Source organism: Perna viridis, chromosome 3 (assembly GCF_037379345.1).
Source record: "Perna viridis isolate PV_CMFRI_1.1 ecotype Kerala chromosome 3, ASM3737934v1, whole genome shotgun sequence".
Classification (NCBI taxonomy): domain Eukaryota; kingdom Metazoa; phylum Mollusca; class Bivalvia; order Mytilida; family Mytilidae; genus Perna; species Perna viridis.
This window is the reverse complement of record NC_142447.1, coordinates 36,855,492-36,871,033: the sequence shown is the minus strand read 5'-3', so window position 1 is coordinate 36,871,033 and position 15,542 is coordinate 36,855,492. Positions and strand designations below refer to the sequence as shown.

At 33.9% G+C, this 15,542-nt stretch overlaps 1 long non-coding RNA gene across 1 annotated transcript in view; it reads left to right on the top strand.

Moving 5' to 3' along the window:
* LOC148622102 (uncharacterized) overlaps nucleotides 1-3,272 on the top strand; it is a 43,951-nt gene extending 40,679 nt beyond the window's left edge. Inside the window, exon 3 of the long non-coding RNA XR_015920865.1 lies at nucleotides 2,730-3,272. This is a non-coding gene — a long non-coding RNA (uncharacterized LOC148622102). The remainder of the gene's footprint in view (nucleotides 1-2,729) is intronic.
* The last annotated feature ends 12,270 nt before the right edge of the window (nucleotides 3,273-15,542 follow it).

Genomic DNA, 15,542 nt, shown 5'->3' with positions numbered 1-15,542 from the left:
TGTTAACTTTACTTAAAGTTGTTCGTTATGAAGGATAAAAAATAGTTTAAAACAAATTAGCTCGGTGTATGCGTAAAAGTCATATAGTCGGGGCAAGTGTATTTAATAAGTAACTTCAAGTGAGTTACCTAAATTATTAACGAACAGAAATTACTATACATTAACAACTTTAATTGTTTATAATATTGTCATAAATTGACCGGATCGGCATGGCAACTACATGTAACTGGCTTTCTCGGAACAGTCAATCGGATAAGCTTACGTACCACAAACCATATCTAGTTATGACTAAGCAATAGTTGTAGTTATACACACTAAACACCCACTGAAAGTTCGTGATTTGTATTTTATTGTTCTTAATGAAGTAAATGCACACGTCTTGAATGGCATAACCTTTCAGTTTGAACCATGTGCCCTCCACATCTTTCCATTTAATTACCGTTGAGTTTGTTACTGACATTTTTTTATGTGCTTAGTTATTTTACTGACTTATGGTATATGAATTAAATACTAAAATCATTATAGCGACCTTTAAATCCTCCTTTCACCAGACACCAACGAACGATACTGAGTGTATAGACAAAGTTCTAGAAAATATCCCTGAATACTCAAAATTGGTTTTAGAAAGACCAATAATACACTGCAACTGACTTATAGCATTTGTCTTTTATCCCGTCTGTAGGCCGTTCGGCCTTCCATTTCACCAAGTGAAGACTCTAGAAACTCTGACCAAATTTGGTATATACTCAGTCTTCTGGATACTTACCGATTTGTAGGTCAAAAGTAAATCACATAGTCTTAAGGAGATCATATCATAATGCTTAGTCTTGATTCCATGACTTATAGAAATCGGGAAAAAAAACTATTATTTACATTGTAAAGATATTTAAACAGGGGAAACATGAGTTGCTTGTGCCAATTGAATGCGATCAATTTTCATAAGTAAAGGTGATAAATAACACGCATATCTATCATTTTTTATAGTGCCTGTTTGTATTACAATATACCGGAAACAATTAACCGTAATGAAAGCGAATATTTAGCGCTGTTGACTTTTATCACTTATTTCTTTGAAAATGCCTATACCAAGTCCAAACCGTTGCGACTAATTCCAACTTTCCGGGTTCACCCTTGATATCGCTATTTTTAATATGGAAATTCCTTCTGTTACTATTCCTTTTGACTAATTACCTTATGTTTATCAGTTCGGTAAACGCAAGTATTGTTTAAAATTATTTTATAGCATTTACTGACATAAATGCTTTCAACTTGATATTTTACTGTGAATAATTACCGTCTAATTAGCATAACTACATGTACGTCTTTATAATACATTATGATTGGTTGTTCACCTTCTACATAATTTTCGATATTTTCTATTCAATGTATATTTTGTTGCTATCCTTAACTAAAAAGAAATATGGTAAACAATCATTAAAATATTTGGTGTGTAATTTTCCCCAAGTCCCAATATATACACCTTAGACTGCATGAATTTACACTGACTAGAAGTAGTATTATATTATTTAAGTACCATTCTGTGCAAGAATCAGGCAAAAGGTGGCACATCATTATTTTCAATTTGGTCTTTTTTGCATCAAACATATTCAAATACATCTCTAGAAAACGACTACCAAGCTATTTAAATTTCCCCTGAAGTATTGGTGACATAGATATTTTTTGACTGCTTAATTTTTGCATTTCATATTGTATTAGTGTATCTACTTCCTATCTTACAGCTAATTAGAAAATTTCAGAATACTATACATATTTGTGAAATTAATTTTTTTCACTCTGGTCTATAATGATTTACATACGCATTACCAAACAAAAACATTTTAACCTTTAAATTTTTAGAGTTGACAAAAAACTTATTAAATAAGGCTTAAGATAGTTCCGTATAAAATTGTTTTTTGACTTTTATGAAAGATACTTTCTATTTGAATTATTACATTCGACTGAAGTCATTGTTCATAAAGAAGTATACCGAGGAGTTTCATCTTTACACTAATGAGTAATAATTAAATTGTCTGGTTTGACCACGAAGGCATTATATTTAGTCTTCAGATATAGAACTAACATCTTACAATCAATATCTCTGAAAGTTTTGTTGTTTCTCAGTTATGTAATTTCAAAGGATTCTTGTTATTGCCTAAAAAGACTAGTGAATTCTTAAAATCTTCTTAGCTGAATAAAAAATGTTTTAATTACTTAGTTTACTGAAGAAATTACCTTTTCAACGAAATTTCAGACTAGCAACAGCTGTATTTGTTAGTCTTGATTTCTAATACTCTTTTACAAGAAGCATTAACAGGAGACCGAATGATAGTTTCTGTCGAGCATCTAATGAATTCATTCATGGCATGCTAACAAAAAAGTAAAGGATGTATAAATGGAAGAAAAATGGTAGTGCTAGGACATGGATACAAAGTGTTGCAAACACAAAAAGTAAAACATCTTCATCTTTGATCTAAAAAAATAAGTATTTCCTAAGAACAAAGTAAGCGAATGTATCAAGTCAGATTTAGACCAGTTCAAGAAGATGAATGGTATTTGCAAATGTGATTAAACGTCCGCCCGAACAAGTGACAAACTTACATTTGATGTGGTGAAACGTTAAAAGTGCACCGCAGTATATACAAAATATTAAATAAGAGTTTTGTTTTTGTATTTTTTGTTGAACATGTTGAATGAGCACTTATAAACATGAATGTTTTTTTATATTATAGTTAGTTGATGATTGAATAGCCTCAACAAGCTTCTGATTCAGTAGAAAGCAGTCGGAACAGACAGCACATGATCAATTTTATCACATTGCTTTTTTTTTTGTTCCCAAATCGTGTTGAACTGATTATTGTGTTACAGAGAAGAGGAATTAGTCTGTTTCAAAAGAAAGTGACTAAGGATATGTATTCACAATTCCCTTACAAAACTGCTAAATTATGAACCAATCAAATATTATTTCCCTTATATTAAAGTTTCTAGAGATTTCTATAAAATATAATTAATTCAATCCAGGTAATTACAAACCGAAATTCATCTCATGCGTTTGTGATCACCAATGGATGAAAATATTTTGATGACAAAATTTGCATGTGTACTGCCTTGGTGTTCCATTGAGACCCTTTTAGTAGGTTCCCGACAGATGATTTAGTTTCTCTCATCTACTGAGAATTATCTGCACTTTTATTTAACAGTTGTTAAGTTCTCCTAGGTGTATCAATACACCAAGCTGAAAGCAAGTATTGCTTTGTTATGGCATCTGTTTGTTCAAATTAATAGATAAAATATGTGAAATCCATACGCTATTTCTCTTGTAGATATTCTAAATCACAGACAATTGCTGGTGCATCCTTTACACTTTTCACCTCAAATAAAAAATATGTCTTCCCACGGAAAAATTGTCATTTTGATTGACATTCACTTCCGCATCAACAGAATGTAATTGAAAGCAGCAATTATTGTTTGGTTTCTCAAACATCGTAGTCATATTGCAGGTTTTCACGCGGAATAACTATTGACAAGATAATAAATTGTCATAATTATATGAAAAACATGGTAATGAAATGTGTCGCCGCAATTTAAATGGTACTAAGTTAGGAGCACAAAGTTCTTATCAAAGTACGCGCAATTTACAGTATTTCTTATAGACGCATTATTCAAGCAAATGATATGTAAACAAATCACACAAGACAAGAATTTGATAACATTATATTCTCAAACAAAATATGCACAGTAAATATTTTGCACATTCGCAAAATAATTAGATAAAGTTAACGTTAACGTATTTTTACTAGCTGAAAGGAAACGACTTTTATACTAATGAGCATAGTTTCGACTAAGAAAAGCAAATATTGTTTATGATATGAAACGCTGAAAGATAACGCATTTGGTCGGCAGAATAGACGTTGTTAATTCATAAACTACAAATACAATATTTGTTTGAAGGATTATCCTCATACAATTTTACCGTCGTTTAAGTACTTAATAGTAGTCTTCATAGAAATCACCAAAGTAACACCTGTTAAACAAAAACGTAAATGACCGACCTAACCTCTCCTAAAAACTGGAGGCACGACCAGTAGTACCGGTAAAGTAGGATCCTCTAAATTTTTGAAACACCAATCAAGTTGCTTAAGAAATGTCACGTTTGAATAGAAAAAACTATGACACGGTGATCAAGCCGGTTTTCATTATATTTCTCCACCTTTTAGTTGTGATTTGTAATTTTGTTTCGTACGGTTTAACTGCTATTATCTAATTGAATTTAATGCAAACGAGGCCTATGTTATATTCTAATTTGGTTCAAACCAAAGCACATACAAAACAGACAACCACAGATATATCCCTAAGAAATCCATCAAAGCTGACTTTTCTAAAATGTTGCCATGACTGCAGTGAATGAAATAAAAGTTAAGCCTAAAATCATGTACAAAATGTATGAAGACAAGACAAATGTTTGTGAACATCGAAGTACCGAAATTAATTCAAGATATTAACATTGCATATTAACAATTTTTTTCATTTCCGAAAATTGATATAATAACGTATTTTACAGAAACCAAATAGTAAACTAGTTCTAAAATTTTCGAAGACTTTGAATGAACAGAAAACACGTAAAATATATGCAATTCAAACTTCGCCGACTTACAATTTTTAATTAGTACGCTTACGCAGAATTCCACTAAAACATCAAGTGCATTGGGAATACATGTCAATTTTGATGTCTAATATTGAAATGACAGTATTATTCGGAAAATGGTTTATTAACTAGGATAATGTAATCATAGTCAAGTCGATATCATCAAACCTTTAAGTTGAGTGCCCTTATGTTTTGACTCAATGAGTCTGTGTTTGATGAACTGATGTTGTTTGTTATGTTTTAAGTTACATGTGTTTCCCTTGTTAATTGATATTAACAGTATCACACGTAAATACAGAAATCCCGCTCTACATCAATAGAAAAAAAACATACTGTATTATTTGAATACGTGTAGTTTTCAGAAATTAATCATCATTTGCCGCGATTGCAGCGAAAATAAAGGTAACATCAAAATTACCGAACACATATCCGATCCATGTTCAAGTCAGGTATTATAAACGAAAATGTGGGTTAAATCTAAGTCAAACCTCCTCCTTCCATTGAGACGTGAATATAGCGATGGTAATTAAATAGCATTTCTATTCCATATTGTCATAATCGGTAAATATAATTTACAAAAAGCATTCATTACTCATTGTTTTAGAAAAAAAAACTTAGTATTTTTCAACTAATATCTGAAAAAAAGTTGTTAAGAGACCTTTTTTTAGATGTATTTTCAGAAATCCCTGATTTAGAAGTTTTTAACGCAGATATTTATTGCGTTCAAGGAAATCACAGTAGTTATTACGTGATTTAGCGTAGCTAATAAATTGTGGAATATAAACACCATATGCAGGAGATGAAGGTATGCTGCACATGTAAGGACAATTTATAATTTATAAAACTAAAGTTGTCTCTTTCATCATTAATACTGAGATGACCACTGTTGTCGAATTCTAGAGAACGTAATTCAGATACAAAGACCAGACAGGGAAAACAGACACACACAACAAAAAATGATACGAACAAAGAAACTCGTACTCAACTAAAAACTGTGAGTTTGTTTGTTTGTTTGTTGGGGTTTAACGTCCGAGCAGCAAATATTTCAGTATATTCAGACGATGAACATGAAATTGTTGATAAAATGAACATGAAATGATGATGAAATGAAAGAGGGATGGGACACAAGGACAATGGGATCGACAAATTTTTATTGCCACTGGAAATAGGGAGAGATGGGTAGGGTCGGGCAATTTAGCCTTCTGTGGCGGAGTCCCATGATTCCTACTCCGGGAGAATACCACAGTAGGGTTCTTTAACGTGCGAGGAACGTGGCATCTTTCCAAACACGGTGCACCACTATGGTTTGCGGTCAGGTTTTCCGTATTATAGCCTGACAACCCCAGCATGTAACACGCCAGGGGTATCCCATTCCACCACCTGGGGCACACATCCCAGTTGCTCTGTGGGCAAAGCGCCCTAGCCTCCGGCTAGGGTTCTGAGCACTATTTAGTCGCCTTATACGACAAGCTTAGCGCTGCTGTAGGCCTATTCTTTTAACACCCGGACCTGCACTGGGCACAAAAACTGTGAGCATGGACCAGGTGCACCGATAGGGATAGACAAAAGAGCAGAGGAAAACCTATGACAAATCGGTTCTCATGGTGCAGATGGATACACGGCAACGGTCCGCGAATGCATGATGACGACCATAAAACTTATGTAGTGATGACTTCAATCTTGTAGCCACATTACTCTGTTCCAGAAGCCAAATTGTAGAGGTACAGTAAGCTTTGGTATAATGTATGAGTCGTGATGTAAGAACTCTATACGCAGGTGCTGAAGGGATGTTGCAACAAATGAAAGGAAAGCTGAGAATAAGAAATGAAAAGTCAGCGCGTTTGTCCAATTTTTTTTTGTCAATTGTTTTTATTTTCCATCGATTTCTATATGTAGATCTGTTTCTCAGATAAAAAAAAATGCGCAACTTTGTATCGAGTGCTTCACTTTCGTTGTCAGTTTCGTCATCGTCTGATCCCGGGTGAATTTCTCTAGTGAATTCACGGATAAGGTCTGATACCCTTTCGTTATCAAAAGTCGAATCAGTGGCTAAACCCTCATCAATTTCGTCAGACTTGTTGATATTTCTTCGACCTCAAATGTTGCATTAAATTGGCTAAGTAAAGGTAATGATTGATTGATTGATTGATTGATTGTTGGGGTTTAACGTCCGAGCAGCAATATTTCAGCTATATAAGGAAAGGTAACAATTTGTATCATTGAATTCATCGTCAAATTGAGGGTCCCCAAAGGAAAACCTGCATCGCGGTCCAAGGAAGATACGATGGTTTTCGTATCGTCCCATAATTTAGCGATCAAATTCAATGCCTTTAGAACTTTTCTTTGCTGACAAAGGTCACTTGTTAAAACAATCGATTTTTGGTAATAAATGTCATATCATCATCTTCCGACATATTGCCTCGAAAGCACGAATTATCACTAGATCGAGCGACTGAAATTAAGATGTATATTTGCCGGAAAGAATTTAAATTGCACATTTCTTAGCTTGAAACTTTGAGAATGTTAGGAAGCATTGTCAAGAAATATTAGAATTTTTCAAGATTTTTTGCACATGTGCAAATAACAAATTTGTTCGTCATCCAATGCACTTTGTTAGGGTGCTCTTTACAGACGCGATTTATTTGCACTGTTTCGTACACAAAGTTAACCCGGTCTAACTTAGTCAACAATGGTTCAAATATTTATTGTGGGTAATAGGGCAATCATTCATTAATAGATGTAATACGTGTGAAGATAAAAAGGTGTAAAATGCATGTTTTAAGCTTTCAGTAAATATTCAGGTCTTGGCCACTGTGGATTCTCTCCTTTAACAGCTGGCTGTTACTTTATGTTCGTTGTTGTGTATGTCTGTTTTCCATGTCTGGTCTTTGTCCCTGGATTGTATTCTTTTTATTACCTCTATAACCTCGGTTCCCTTGATTACTCTTTTAAAAGCAAAATTTCGCTCGAACTTTAGGATTTAAAATCAAATGAGGAGAAAAGGTAAACATATATTTGTTATTTTTAATTTAATATAATTTGGTCGTTTACTTTTGTTACTTTGTATGTATTATTTTAGTTGCTTTATGTTTTCTGTTGTTTTGACCATGTCTGGTCTTAGTCCCTGGATTACATTTCTTTTAATTTCCACTAGAATCTTGGTTCCCTTGATTACTCTTTAAACATATTTACTTCCGCATTTCAAGTTTCAGGACGAGGTAGGTACACTTTCAATCTAATATCTGAGTTGCACAAATCATCCGTAAATTTTACTAGTGTTTCTTTTTAATTAGGGCAGTGCGGTACGCTTTAACTTGCAAGATTCAGGCAAACAAGTTTTCATTTGTTTTTCGGTTTCTGTATTGCATAATAGATAACACAGTCTGCTTAGGTGGAGTACAACTGTCCTCAATTACACTAAGAAGACTATAATACTCACTGAGGTTCTAGTAAAGCTAATAGAACAGCAATTGGAGGCCCTGATCGTCCATCCACCAATAGTCCATTGACACCATATCAAAAAGTTTCGTCCAAGACGTTATTACGCATTGAGGTAAAAAAGAATACCACCTGCTGACATCAAATTTGTAGAGTGTACCGAGAAATGTTCACACCTCGGTACATAACCTTGCATATCGGGAAACAAAAATAACTGAATTAACATGAACTTAAACACAGGAAAAACTGCTATTAGCAAGCAAATTATCTAATAGTAAAGTACAATGTAATTCACTGCAGACATTAACATAAAATGGATTGAGATTAAAAAGTTTAAGAAATTGAAACAGAGACAATTACCCTTGGTTTTTGATGTGATAAATGAAGGAAAAGTAAATAGCTAAACAATCCGAAAACAACTTCAATCTGTATCATTTTCCGCATAATACTTTCCGCAATCACTTTCTAAAGCGTCTAATTTTCAACAAAAATAAAGTGATTCCATGTCAAAACCATTTTGAACAAAATTTCTATTCTTTAGAGTGACATTTCAAATATATATACGATATATTTATTTAAGTCGACGAAAATACTTTTTTTAAAGTTTCAGATACGGTGGTTCTAAAAATTAAGAAAATATAAGGGAAAACTTTGTAAGTTTCCCCATTGCTGTTTGTTTGTTGGGGTTTAACTTCCGAGCAGCAAATATTTCAGCTATATTCAGACGATGAACATGAAATTGATGATAAAATGAACATGAAATGGTGATGAAATGAAGAAGGGATGGGACACAAGGACAATGGGGTTGACTAATTTTGATTGCCACTGGAAATAGGGAGAGATGGGTAGGGTCGGGCAATTTAGCCTTTTGTGGCGGAGTCCTATGATTCTTACTCCGGGAGAATACCCCAGCATGTAACACGCCAGGGGTACCCCATTCCACCACCTGGGGCACACATCCCAGTTGTTCTGTAAGCACTATTTAGTCGCCTTTTACGACAGGCTTAGCGCTGCTGCAGGCCTATTCTTTTAACACCCCGACCTGCACGGGGATTCCCCATCGCAATTGATCAGAAAAATCTGATGTAAAAAATGACCGAATAATAAAAAAATACTCAACGTTTACAGCATAATCCATTTTATTCAAATGCACAAAGACGATACAAGCAAGAACTGAGAAAGAAACCCTGCAAGAACCCAATCCTTAGCTCGAAAACTACCAATAATGAACCACCTGAATCCGCCAAACGCTTTGACACTGGAATTATGTTATTCAAAATAAAAACCGTCATTTGGTTTATTAACTCATTCATTATTGCATCACATACATACGTTGTCATACATAAAAAAAGTGTATAACTGCAATTCATTAAGTTTTTCAGTATTTTTTTATCATATTGACATGCAAAAACGGCAATAAAAGTAGCGCATATAGCTACCCATTACAACTGTGTCTGTGACTGGTTAAGATATCAAAGTTCTGTAACGATACTATCGTCTGAAAGACTTCAGGCTTTAGCATACACACACAATGATATGACTTATTAGTATGTACGCAATCCTATAACATTTAAAAAATATATACTAATATATATATATATATTTATATATATTTTTTTATAGGATTGCGATTACAAAACTTATTTCTAAGGACATAGATCCCTCCCGGTTATATAAATGATACATGCACCATTATGAAAACGCTTTAACTATAATAACGGTCAAGCAACATGGCAAGTTTAAAATCTTCAATAGTAGCAGGCATGAACTGAACTGCCATTGATTTTAAAATGTCAGTTAGTTACGGAAATAATGTGGTGGTGGTAGTACAAACACTGTCCAGATGTATCCCGTCAATACAAATAATTGTCAGATTTCTTTACGTGCCACTCGCGACTTTTCTATTAAATATGTGTAATTCCATTACTGATACTACAAATAACGACTTCTGTTTTATTCTAAATCTTAATTCGATATAACAGACAGGTTAAAGCTCGTATAAAGTATTATCGTTTCTCCCTGCTGTGTCAATCTATTTCTTTTAATATATTATTTCATTTTATCTTTTGCACTTGAGTATGTGACGAAAGTTGACTTATCTTACGAGAAGTTTAATAGTGGAAGGTCAAAAAAGAAAATATTCGAATTGGCAAAGAAAGAGAAAATATACAAGAAAAAGAAAAGCTTACAATTAAAGAAGAAATTATATTCAGAAAATAAATGTTAAAAGCAATTCACGATATGAATTTGAGATAAACTTTTTAATTTTGTAATCATATCGACCATTTTATATTTAAATACATATAACTAACCTGTGCATTGAATACATCGTTCAGTAATGGAAAGTAGAAGTATGAGTTGACCCTACTCCAACAGAAAAGGAGCAGCCCGTTGACCCCCTAACACTCATTTTTAGCGTGTGTAAGGACTGTACTACATGAAACACAAGAGACTCCAAAACGTCACATGTCTCTCATAGATTTTCGTAAAAAAAGTTCTTCAAAGACATAATTGATCGATTTTGCAAGATGAATTTATTTGCAGCTTCTTTCATTTCCAATTCCATATTTAGATAAAAGCGTAAAAGTGTGAAAACCATACCCAGACTTTGAATAACATACATGAATTCATCATACAATACTTGGTTTCCTGCACAAAAAAAACCTCTCCCTAAATAGGACTAACACTTTCTCACTAAAGAGACAAGAACATTCCTTTTTTTAACTTGCAAGATTGTCTTATCTTACACAACACGAAGTCGTGCGCTTTCCCGTAAAAATGGCACAATTATAAATGGCGTTAGTGAACATTCTCATCTTACCAATATGTGTTTCGAAACTTCTTTAATAGTTTTAAAGAGAATAATTTGTGATTGATTATTTCATGCAGCTTGTTTATTGAGTGACCTTTATTATATTATATCCTGATATTTCACTCGCATCATTGATACGTTTTTGATCAGTTGTTAAATGTGAGTCATTTCAATTCAAAATAAAAATTGACGTGAGAAAAAGAATAAAACACCAGCTTTTCATACAAGAAAGGGAAATCTCTGACACCCTTGTGTAAAATATAATAGTTATCTAACTCAACTAAACCTCGTTAGAGAATGATTACACCTTACTATCGGGTGTCTAAAACTATTCCCTACTTGCGATGCTCGGGATGCAGCCATATTTTATCCTGTTTAAGCAGAGTTACCTCCCGTAAGAGCAGGTGTAATTTCGAAGTCTCTCTATAATCGGCGTCACATAAATAACATACTGTTAAAATTTGAATAAAAATGTTTTCTACGACTTTATTGACACCAACCGTCGTTTAAATTGTCTTAAATGACTTGCTCATTCGTTTAGCCAAACAGCTTCTCAAAAACAAGTCGCTTATTAGCTTAAATCATGCGTAACAAATCCTTACGGGAAAATCCCATACTAATATCCGCCATGTTGGTTTTTACGGGACGATTTGTTTACAAACGAAGTTCGTAAGTTCCCGTCGAAGTCCGGTGACAATCGTCTGCTTGATCAACTTCTCGGTATTGTACGTTGTTCGCGTAAAATAAATCCGAGATATCCGAAATAACGCCGAAGTGCATTCTGGGTTCTTCGGTTTTTGGACAAACCATTTAAACGTAAACGACATCTCCTAGCAACCCAATCACTGTAAACATGGCCGACTTTTTACAATGTAAATATTGGCACCTAGAATTAAAATTTGACCGGAATTTAACGATTCAATGTTTAGGGAGAAGCTGTTTGGCTAAACGAATGAGCAAGTCATTTAAGACAATTTAAACGACGGTAGGTGTCAATAAAGTCGTAGAAAATATTTTTATTCAAATTTTAACAGTATGTTATTTATGTGACGCCGACTATAATCGATGTTCGGATTCGGGTGCAGAAAAAAGAAGTAATTCAAATGAAAATGGAATCCCCAGCAGACAAACACAACGGTATTTCTAAAATTTACAGGGTGTTTCTTTTTGTTGGTAGGTTACATAAGGATGATTTTCATTTGTATCTTGGGTAAAGAAAATTTATGGCAGGGTCAGTAGAACGAGAAAATCCCTTTTGACTTTCGAGATTTTCTAAAGTATCGTCGATATCGGATGGAAAACCTTACTTGTTCCGAATAGACACCTGCTCCAAAGGGAGATTAATGTTGACAAAATGTTGGTCCGCAAGTCGGGTATATGTTGCACTCGCACAGGTGTTAAATTCTTAATTTCTTTTTTTAGATTGTTTCATTAGACCTTCGTATGCAGTTTTCATATCACAACTCAAATGTTATGCTAGAGCTTATAATAACTGCGCAGACTTTTTGTACCGCGCTATATTTATAATAATTAGGCTTCTTGAACAGGGTTATGTAACAACAAGATTGAAGTCATCGGTATTTCCATCTGCACCATGAGAACCGATTTGTTCAACGTGTAATAGTTTTCCTTCATCGTTCAGGTCCGGGTGTTAAAAGAATAGGCCTGCAGCAGCGCTAAGCTTGTCGTAAAAGGCAACTAAAAAGTGCTCAGAAACCTAGCCGGGGGCTAGGCGCTCTGCCCACAGAGCAACTGGGATGTGTGCCCCAGGTGGTGGAATGGGGTACCCCTGGCATGTAAATGCAGGGGTTGTCAGGCTATAATACGGAAAACCTGACCGCAAACCATAGTGGTGCACCGTGTTGGGAAAGATGTCACGTTCCTCGCACGTTAAAGAAGCCTGCTGTGGTATTCGATAGGAGTAGGAACCTTTGCGCTCCGCCCCAGGCTTCAGTTTCACAAAAAAGTCGTAAGTGTAAAATTGATCGTAAGTCATGATGTAACAATGCTATTTTCTGTTATGACGTCATTACTTACGATCAACTTTACACTTACGACTTTTTGTGAAACTGACACCAGGAGGCTAAATTGCCTGACCTTACTCATCCTCCTTTTTCTAGTGGCAATCAAAATTTGTCGACCCTATTGTACTTGTGTCCCATCCTTTTGTTCATTTCATCATCATTTCTTGTTCATTTTATCATCCATTTCATGTTCATCGTCTGAATATAGCTGAAATATTGCTGCTCGGACGTTAAACCCCAACAATCTTTCAATCAATCAATTTACTCTTTCGTATACCCCGGACTTGACTTTTTATGAGCAGCTCGGTGAGTGTTTCTAAAGAAGCAGAGGACGCTTACCCTACAAGTGCACCTGGTCTGACTTTCGTAGCTTTGTTCTAATTATTTTGTTTATTTTATGTTGTTTGTTCTATGTCTGGTCTTTGTCCCTTGATTATATTCTGCTGATTTCCGCTAGCATCTTGGTTCCATTGATTACTTTTATTTGTTATATATAAGTAAATGTTGTCAATTAAGACACAAATAGGCAAACACTCGTTTTAGGAGTTATCAAACAACTCAAATTCTATTGAATTATTGTAGCCTTGTACTACTTAATATCTGCTCACAGTTTTGCCCTATCATGAATTGCTTTAGATATAAATAAGCCAAATCACTGTATTTGACATGATAAAAAAGGTAATAAATCTTACAAGGAGTAGAAAAACAATTATATTTGTTCGGAATATATGTTACACCAGTACAGTGTACTTGTCAACAATTTACCTCCTTGTTTTTAAAATCATTGAAGATGTAACTGGGATGGGATTTATGGTTCTTTCTGTCAATTCGTTTTGGATAAAACCTGAATTCGGGGTTTCACTACAAACTTTCAAAAATATGCCATGGCAATAATTGTTCTAAATTTACAAGCATAACACAATTTTGAAGTTACAAATGCCTAAGATGGCTTTTCTACAAGCTGATATTCACCAAATCTTTAGTTTTAGATTTTTAAGATTTTGTCAAAACTAAACATACACCACGTGATGATATAAGCTCATATAAGTCATATGGACTTTTGATAAAAGCGAGCTAACAAAACATACGACATGCTCAGCACTTTAATAGTTCCTCTTCCGATTTCGATATATATCACTATTTCTTTTGAGATCTCTCCCTACATAAGTCTCTGTTATAAATGGTTAAACGTGTAGTAAGAGCATATATTTTACTTAGTGTTGAATTGTAGTTAAAGTTACCAAAAAAATTTTTTTTTATCTATAACTCATATTTGTATGTATAAATGTCGTGTTCAACGTTTGTTTGATTTTGTGTGTTAAACTACAGAAGAAAGTGTAACAATTTAATGTTGTTTACACTACATTTAATAGGGACAAAACACTGTTTGCATGGGAGAGCCAAGAAAATAAATATAACATGACCAAAACAATACCACATACACAACTGAATAACAACAAAATTGAACTTTCTGAATAATGGAAAATAAATTAAATGCAATTTTCTTACGTTTTTTTGTAATCGACGTCATACACGCTTATTTGTACCAATATTGTGCACAACGCTCATACGTTCGCTGTGTCATAAAATATTCTTTATAGAGGCTTTTAAACACAGGAGCATATACAATGTTTTAGCGATCAGGATCTTTTTATGAAAGCAATCCACACATCTTAATCAGTTACTTGTCAATGTAGATTTTCTATATAATTAGAAAAGTCGGTAATCTTTGAATACGAATGTTAATGCGGGATAGTAACTGTCAAAGAAGCCGCGACGAATGTTCATGTCAAATGGCAGCCATTGTGGTATTTATCGACGCCATGTTTTCAATAACGAATTCTTATCTTTAGTGCCCTCGCCAGAAATCAAGAAACAGCTGCGATTGACAGGACAACAGTGAAGCTGTATTTCTATTATGTGTTCCCTTTTACTAATGATTCTCTTACGAAAGCACGTTCTGCTTTCTTATTTAGATAAGGAAGGCTTCATACAAAATAAATGATACGTCATTTTAAAGAATGTGTGTGAACATTTATTTAAATATTTTCCCAATATTTATTACAACAGTCATAAAAAAAGCGTTGAAATATTACCAAAAAAAATATATCAACGTCCCACAACATCCGTATATCGAATATCGAAAGCAAAGGCGATCATGTGACATGATCAAGTATTTTTAATATAATATGGTATTGGTTATAAATGGCCGAAAATAACATAAGGGGTTGTGATTACCCAAAATAGCATCTTGTATTTTCGTGATTCCACAACAATGGTAACGATCCAAAATTAAAGGAGAAGACCATGTTATTGTGCAAGTCAAAAATATTGAAACTAATCTGTTAAATGTTCATGAAAATCAAAATTGAAACAAAATAATTTCCTTTTCTTAACTTATTAATCGCAAATTTGGGACTTTTTTCTCTATGATATTAACCCCAAAATATACAGACGCAACGAGTAAGCAACGTCAGACAACATCGACGAACAACGATATTTGCAGCTAGAAGATTAGGATGTTTTTTTTTCTGCTTCACAATAAAAGTTCACAAATTAAAATAAATTTCAATGCTACAGTAGCTGTTCAAACTTTCATGAATGGATAAAGGTAGTTTTGCAAAAT